Source organism: Petaurus breviceps, unplaced genomic scaffold (genome assembly GCF_028583685.1).
Source record: "Petaurus breviceps papuanus isolate PSGF00001 unplaced genomic scaffold, PetGlider_PUasm1.0 171, whole genome shotgun sequence".
Classification (NCBI taxonomy): Eukaryota; Metazoa; Chordata; class Mammalia; order Diprotodontia; family Petauridae; genus Petaurus; species Petaurus breviceps.
The window spans coordinates 21,126,107-21,135,237 of NW_027185754.1; the positions used below are offsets into that span (position 1 = coordinate 21,126,107).

The 9,131-nt window shown below is 37.7% G+C and overlaps 1 pseudogene; it reads right to left on the reverse strand.

The window, feature by feature from the left end:
* Positions 1 to 2,401: 2,401 nt before the first annotated feature.
* On the reverse strand, positions 2,402 to 3,404 carry LOC138157298 (olfactory receptor 2D2-like; annotated as a pseudogene).
* Positions 3,405 to 9,131: the final 5,727 nt, after the last annotated feature.

Genomic DNA, 9,131 nt, shown 5'->3' on the forward strand with positions numbered 1-9,131 from the left:
GTCCAATTCTAGCTTGTCTCTAGGAAAGTTCAGCAACTACAATTCCCCAGCAATGAAGTCTTCTTCCTTGTCCACCCACAGACCAAGTGAGGGCTCACTAGCTTAGAAAGGACCTTGGTATGTTTCTCTTTTTTCACCCCTATAGAAAAACATTCATATACACATACACACACACACACCTCCAGTTACCCAGATGTGTTTCCAGAAGAGAAATTTAAACTAATTTACATACTTCTATGTAAATTAATAACCAGAATGTGGCCACCAAAAAAAGTTAAAAGGTTTTCAATTGTCTTCTTGCTTTACTTGACCCAGGACTCCAAAATAAAAATCAATGCTCCTTATTCTCTACACAAAACAGGGATAAAAAAGTGGAAGGTCTAGGAAGTTATACATAAAAAGCAATAGTGAAAGAGTGGATGAGATGGGAGAAAACAGAGTTCCATCCCAGAGTAGGAAGGGGGGGGGAAGAAGAGAGGGTCTCTAAGGTACCCCCTACTGATCTTTGGGGACATGACTTGGCAGGAGAAAGCTTTCAGCTCTGGAGCTCATCATTTCTCTCTCTCTTTTTTACTTTCTGGAGGGGGCAAGGTAGGGCAATTGGGGTTAAGTGACTTGCTCAAGGTCACACGGCTAGTTTTTGTGTTAAGTGTCTGAGGCCGGATTTGAACTTAGGTCCTCCTGACTCCAGGGCTGGTGCTCTATTCACTGCACTACCTAGCTGCCCCACTCATCATTTCTTACAGCACAGTATTATTCCATCACATTTATATGCCACAACTTGTTCAGCCATGATGGGCAGCCCCACAATTTCTGGTTCTTTACCCCCACAAAGAGTTGCTATAAATATTTTAGAACATTTAGATTCTTTTCCTTTTTCCCTATTCATCTTTGGATATAGACCTAAGAGTTGTATCATCGAGTAAAAGGGTTTAGGTCTAGGCAGTTTAATAACTCTCTGAACAAAATTCCAGATTGCTCTTTAAAATGATTGGATCAGTTCACAATTTTACCAGCAATGAGTTAGTGTCCCAATTTTTCCACATCCCCTCCAACATTTGTTACTTTCCCCTTCAATAATTTTAGCTATATCTAGCATTTCTATAATGTATCAAATAACAGTGGTGAGAAAGGCCACTGATGCTATTGAAAAGGCCTTTACCATTATGTAAAGCTGGTTCTTAAGATTAGATAGAAACTATTTACCATACTAAAGAAAGTTCCATTTATTCTCTACTTTGTAAGGTGTTTTCTGAAAAAAACAAGAAGTGTGTTATATCTTGTCAAAAGCTTTTCCTGAATTTATTACTATAGCCATATGATAATGCTTTTGTTATAAAAATCTATTTTATTTATGTTTCCTAATATTAAACTGACCTAGAATTCCTGGTATAAATCCAGATTCTGTTATTCTTTGACCCAGTCTTCATACAGCTTGCTTCTAAGTCCTCTCAGCCTCATCAGCATAATCTGGATACACTCCACTTGAGAGCTCCCCCCTCTTAAATACTGCATTAAGTACGAAGCACAGTTAGTTCTCCAGAGGCAGTCTAATGATGATAGAGCACAATGTCACTAAAACCTTAAATAACTTTGGCCCTGTTTCTGATAATGCTAGTTTAAAATTAGGTGCAAGAGGTAGATCCCTTAGTAAATATAAACCAAACTCATTGTCAAGAAATTTGGCTTTATGACTTGGGTCTTTTAGCTTATCCATGTCCCTGGGCAACTTTTACATAAGACAATATATCTTACAGTGTTTGCCAGTCTTCACTGGCAGAGAGGATTTTGGTAATGGTAGTTTCCCACAATGACACGATGATAGGTATATACTACATCTAAAAGGTCATGTTAACTTTTGTATGCATCTCTCAGTTAGACTTCCAGCAGCCTGATTACCTTTCTTTGTTGCCATGCATCTTTATGACACAGGTTATTCTGTTCTCCAAAGTCCAATGTATAATTTTTAGGGCCTTTTGCAAATTCATCATTGATAATAATCTTCCTTGAGTTTTCCATATTATGAAAATACCACCCAGATCTATAGAGAGATTGATGCATCACCTCATTCAGTAATTGAATCATTGTAAGGATATAGGATAAATGCATACATATGCACACACACATATATTTACAGAGGACAACTAGGTGGTACTAGGTACTAGTGATTTTGTGATCTGGAAGACTCATGTCCCTGAGTTCAAATCTGGCTTAATAGCTGTGTGACCCCAACACTATGAATAAATGTATATATAGATGTACATGAATGAAATAAAAGGACAATGTTTTTTTCACGCATCCTTTAATACCAGCCATAAGGAAGGGGTCATTTTCTGCCAGGGGTCTAAATGATAAGGGTTGGAGGTAAGAGATATGGTCAAATGTAGTTATATCATAAGAATCAAGATTCCTTCCTGTTGACTGCATTCCTGAATGCCCTCATGACATCCTTATTCCTCAGGCTATAAATGATGGGATTAAGCATAGGGTTTACGACACCATAGAATACAGCAACACGCTTGATTTGCTCTCTTGAGGACTTGGGTGTCATGTAGGAAATTATTAGTGTCCCATAAAAAAGGACAACCACAAGGAGATGGGAGCCACAGGTAGAGAATATTTTGAGTCTTCCCGAGGTTGTCTTCATCCTGATGACAGTCACTATGATAAAACCATAGGAGACCAGGACAAGGGACACAGGTACAAGAAGAATAACTATACCCATGAAGAAAATGGCTGTTTCTGCTTTATGACTGTCTCCAGATGCCAGGGTCAAGAGAATTGGGGCATCACAAAAGAAATGAGTGATCTTATTGTCTCCTTGGTAGGGGAGGCACACTGTGAATATAGTGTCAACTGAGGATGTTACAATGCCACAGCCCCAGCACCCCAATGCTAATTGGCCACATACCCTCCCTGTCATGGTGAGAGAGTAGTGCATGGGGTCACAGACTGCTAAGTACCGGTCATAGGACATCACAGCTAACACTAAACACTGTGTAGCTCCAGAAAAAATGGAAAAAAATATCTGAGCTGCACATCCCTTAAAGGAAATGACATTCTTCTTAGTTAACATGTGGACGAGGGCTTGGGGAATAGTGGAGGTAGAGATACCAAGGTCAGTCAGAGACAAGTTGCAAAGGAAAAAGTACATGGGTGTATGGAGCTGTGAGTCGGTTAGAACTAGGTAGATGAGGAGTAAGCTCCCAAGCACAGTGCCTACGTAGGCCCCCAAGAACAATATCATGAGCAGCAGCTGAGTCTGAGGGTCATCAGAAAGACCCAGAAGCAGAAATTCTGTCACCCAGGTGTGGTTGCTCTGGTTCATGTCAGATGTTCCTGACGTCTGATCTTTTGAAAGGAGCCAAGAGATACTTGATGTAGGGATATAACCTTAGCATCATAGAATCTTTGAGCTGAAAGGGAAGTGAGATGTTATTTGGTCCAACTTTCCACCAAAACATCAATATCTGCCATGATAATATTTCCAAAGAATGCTTTCACTGAGGAGTGGTGACCCCTAACAAAAGAAACCCATTTCATTGTTTGACACTCAAAACATTAGAAAATGTTTTCCTTATATAATAAGCCAATGTTGACACATGTCATGGTGTAGTATGAAGGATTTAACTTTGCTAGTTTCTGAGTCTTCCTTGCAGGCATAAATCTGCTGTCAGGCAATGGCAAAGTTCCAGGGAGGAGAGAAAAGGATCAGGACAGGATTTTTTGAAACATTAAGGTAGAATGATCATACTTTCCTATCATTTGTGTTTTATGTGCTTGGTTGGTAATTTGTCAAAAAAGTCTTGTTGAAAAGAACACTAATGAGAGACTACTATGGAATGATCCTTCTACTTTTCTTCTCTTTACCTATTTAATTCTAATCCACCTTCTTACATATTATGTTCTCTGACCAGCTGTCCCCCACTCCCAAACCTCACAACAAATTCTATAGTCCAGTGGCGCTGACCTCCTTGCTGTTCTTACTCAGACAAAATACTCCATCTCCCATCTCTGGGAATTTTTCAATGGCAGCTCCTCATGGCTGGAATACTTTCCCTCCTTATCTCCACCTACTGGCTTTCCTCTCTTTCTTCAATCCCCAAATAAGACTGAACATTCTGTAAGAAGCCTTTCATGATCCCCTTAATTCTAGTGCCCAGCATCTGTTTATCGTTTTTAATTTATCCTGTATCTAGTTTGTTTGAGCATAATTATTTCCGTGTTGTTTCTACCTTCAGATCCAGCCAATTAAAATACCCAATGTAGGGAGATGGGATACCTAGTTTGAGAAACAAAATGGTCAGTGTCACTGAATTGAAGAGTGTATGTGTGTAAGAAGCCTGGAAAGGTAGCTGGGGTCTAGGTTATGAAGACCTTTGGATGTCAGAGGATTTTATATTTAATCTTGGGGATGATAGGTAACAACTTGACTTTATTGTGAAGGGGTGTCACATGATTGGACCTCGCACTTTAGGAAAAGCATTGTGCCTGACAGAGTAATTGCTTAATAAATGTTTTTGGACTACTGACAAATCAATTAAAATATTACTTGCTACCTGTTGGCTTTTCTGCCACACCTATTTGTATGAACTTTTCCACTGACCCTCACGTATGAATTTGTTTTGCAAAAATCATGTAAAATTGTGTATTTTGCTTTTATATTTTAGAATATTACTTGCATAATGAATAAATGATCCTTGAGGGAAGAGACGATTTTATCTACACTTTGTTTCCTCAGCTTCTAGTATATTGTTCTAGTCAAAGTACATGCATAATTTATGTTTGTTGAATGTATGCATCAGTGATCTAGTGCTCTGGTCTTAATTTAATGAAGATGTGAATCAACATTTCTGAGTCCATTGCTTTCCTTCAGGGAAGACCTATGAAAGAATTTGGGGTTTGAGGTCCCCAAAGTTTGCTATTTCCTCAATGATCCTAGATTAAGCAGGACAATAGTGAAAAGAAATTCAAGGGATGATGGTATAGATTAGGGATGGGGAAGCTGTGGCCTGGAGATCACATGTGACCCTCTAGGTCCTCAACAAAATAGTTTGGATTCAGTTAAAGAGTCACACTTGAAGACCTAGAGGGCCACATGTGACCTTGAGGCCTCAGGTTCCCCACCCCTGGTATAGATTATATTACTGAAGAACCTCACTTAGGACTTGTGGCAATTCATTCAGTGACTCCAGCTGTAACAGAGTTACCACTGCCTAAGTCTGCCTTGCTCTTTTACTCATATTGCAGAGTTAATGGGGAAAAAAACAACTGGCCATGCTTTATGGATGTGAATTATTGTTTATGATCCTCCAAGATTTGCTTTCACTAAATCTTGATACATATTGTTTCCTTTGTTACTAGTAAATTGGAAAGTATTGTTCTTAATTGAGCTGTTTTTCTCATAGAGAAGGGGAGTCCCCTTTGGGGATACTATCAGTAGGTCTACCTGGAGGCTATGTTGAGTCTATTATAGTTTCTACTAAACTATCCTATAACACGTGTTTAGGGAAAAGTGCACTGGATTCGGGGTCAGAGAACATAGGTTTGAATGTCCCTTTTTTTACCTACTGCTCATGTGATCTGGGGCAAATCATTTAACAACTCTTTGTTCTTTACTTCCAAATGTAGGAGAAAGAGGTTGACACTTTAAAGTCACTTCAAGATTTATATCTGTCATCTGCCTATCCTTTCTTGGGCATTTAACAGAGATTAACTATGTCTTTGAATGTTTATACTTTTCCTATACAGTAATTTTTAATGTAGCTGAAATTTGGGGTACTCTCTGGGGGAAGGACTGTTGTGTATTTAGGACATGGATGTGCTGCTTATGGCTTCACTTCCATGGCTGTGACAACCAGCAAATATTTTTTGAAATGATGAATGGTACATTCCTTTGCATTCTATTTTAGAACATTATTTGGTATCCATATACTTTTATATACATGCATATCCTTTTTGGTAATTAACTTCTTCATGGAATTCTTTATATTCTTTTTCTTCTTTCTTTTCTCTTTTTCTGTCTTCTCCTATCATTTACTCTCCCCCCCCATTCCTCTGTCTTCTTGTGCCCTTTCTCCTCCTCTTCCTGTTTTTCTTTTCCTCTCCTCTTCCCCCTTTCCACCACCTCCTCTTTCATTTCCTTTCCTCCTCTTTCACCCCTTCTTCTTCTGGCTTCTCACTTTTTTTCTTCCTGTCCAACCTTCTTCTCATCCTCCTTGTTTGCTTCTTCCTCTCTGCTGGCCTTTGTAGATTAACCTACCATAGCTTCAACACCTAATCTGAATTCTATCCTTACAGAAACTTCTTCATTTATAACTCTAATTCACTCCAAGTGAAGGGGTTACCCAATACCACTCCCTAGTTGGTCAGTCTTTCTATATAAAAAAATAAAATTGAGAATCTTAGGGAACAAAGGACTTGGCATATGAAGCTTCAATATTTCTGTATTTTTTCCCCCTCACTTTCTAGTATTACATACCTGACATCTATAGTAATTTTCCAAGTCAAAATATTCTCTTCCCTGAACTGTGAAAAAAAAATCAACTCTACTTAAAAGTATAGGATCAGTTGACTTAGAACAGTAGCATAAACAAGATTCAACCAAGAAACAGAACTAAACTCACACTCAAAGAAATCAGAACATCTGAGAAAAAAATGGACTTCTTAGCTCTAAGAGGAAGTCTTCCAAATTCCATGGAAAGTGAGGCAGAAGCAAGAGTAAACTCCATGATCTTATCATCTTTGATTTGTTTTTATCTGGCAATTCTTTTGAGCCTTGGTTTCCTGTCTTCTCTCCATCCTTGGAATTCTTACTTACCAATTGGGAATTTTCTTTCTAAAATGTGGCACTCAGGAACTAACACAATACTCCAGATAGTACACAAAAAGGAAAGAGTAATGTGTGAATATCTATTTCCTTAACCCAGCTATGTTTTATATCAAAATATAGAATCGAATAGCATTATTTTCTTTGGATTCCACGTGAAACTATTTTCTTATTTTGATCTCGTCATCAGTAAGACCCCAATACCTTTCCCCCTATATACAGTTATATAGCAATAGCTATTCCCATATTGTATATAAAGATCATTTATTTTTTAGTATAGGATTTCTCATTCTTACCTGTTAAAGTCATCTCATTACAGTGACCTCATAATAATAGTCTGCCAGGGGGCGGCCAGGTAGCACAGTGAATAAGAGCACCGGCCCCAGTGTCGGGATGACCCGGGGAATCGAATCTGGGCTCAGACACTTAGCATCCACCCAGAAACACCTGGCCGTGTAACCTTGAGCAAGTTACTTAACCCCAATTGCTTAAAAAAAATAATAGTCTGCCAAAAATTTCAAGAACCTATTACAATCAAACTACCACATTTCCCCCCAGTCATTCAATCAATATTAAATCCATCTAATTTTATAATTATATTGGCCATATCTCTCTAGTCTATCCAAAAGGATTTCATGAGACAAATTTTGGTATACTTATTCAAAAATAGGACAAGAACTACACAAAAATCTCTAACAGTTTCATTATCCATCCTAAAAGCCAAATGAGGTTGGGGTGGCTAGGTGGCACAGTGAATAGAGCACCAGCCCTGAAGTCAGGAGTACCTGAGTTCAAATCTGGCCTCAGACACTTAACACAAAAATGAGCCATGTGACCTTGGGCAAGTCACTTAACCCCAATTGCCCTCCAAAAAAGCAAAAAAAAAAAAAAAGGAAGCTGCGTAAAAAATCTTAAAAAAAAAAACCAAATGAGGTTAATTTGGAAAGCCATGTTAGTTGTCAGCAATTATTTCATTCTTATATACTCACAAAAAAAATTTTTTTTTAAGGAATATGCTTTAGAATTTCATCTAGATTTAAAGGACAGTTCATCAATGTCTGATTTATGTACTCTCTTCTTTTTTTTGTTTTTGAAAATTGGGACAGTATTTCCCCTCGTCTGCCCTTCTGAACCTCTTCCATCTTACTAAGATACAGAATTCAATAAAAAAGGAAGGCAGAAATACAAGAAAACTAGGAAATTCAATTAAAAAATGACAGAAATCCAAGCAAACTAGCAAGTAAACTCCATCCTGAATTACCTTTCAAAAACTTTAAGCTTAATTAACATTAACACATGTGTATATGTATATATGTACACATATGTGTATATACATAGATATTTGTATATGTGTACACATACATATACACGCACACAGAAACATACATATATATGTACACACATGTACACATACATGTGTACACATATATGAAACAAATGTGGAAATCTGGACAAAAAAAGATAAAAGAATGTACCTTTTTTTCAAGGACAGTTCCTGTTTCATTTTTTTCTCCTTGTATCTGCACTATTTAGCACAATGCATGAAACAAAATAAGTCCTTCAATTAGTGTTGGTTGATTGTAGAAGAGAGTGTTAGGTCAAGAGTACTGGTATACAATTGAGATAAGTTGGTAGAAGTGGTCCCAACACTTAGAAGGAGCCCTAAATTGTGTTATGGATTATTGAGATCATTATCTCTCCCTGCATATAATGCTCATATTAGGAATCATGGAACCTTGTTTCCAAGCTCCTGTTCCACAACAATGTTGATTATTTGATTATAGAAAAAAAATTTCTGCCTCCTTATTATTTAATTTTATGGAAGGAGGTAAAATGAATTTTAGGACACTCTATTCTCTCTATTATATACAGTTCAATGAGAATTAATTGTTGAAGTTGGCATTCAATGCACACATGAATTCTAGCTCTTCTAAAGGATCTAATGAGCTAATGAATATGAAAATTCTTTCTTCTAAAGAGCTATGTAACCATTCCCCACGGTAGCTAAGAGCAAACTCAAAAATATATCAAATTTCCATTATTTTCTGATTGTTTTCTGTCTCCTCTACCCCCTCGCCTATAGTGATTCTCTTCCTCCTACACACTGAAGGTAGTAATCAGATTATCATGCACCAATAACACTGCCAATGACCTGATGTATTATCTCTTCTTAGCACTCCTCTGATTCCATAAGAAGGTCGAGCTCTATCTTTGTCTCTGTGTCTGTCTCTCTCTTTTCATTATTCTACTTTCTTTTGCCTCCCATTTCCCCCAAACTTTCTTGGCCTTAATTTCATCTCTG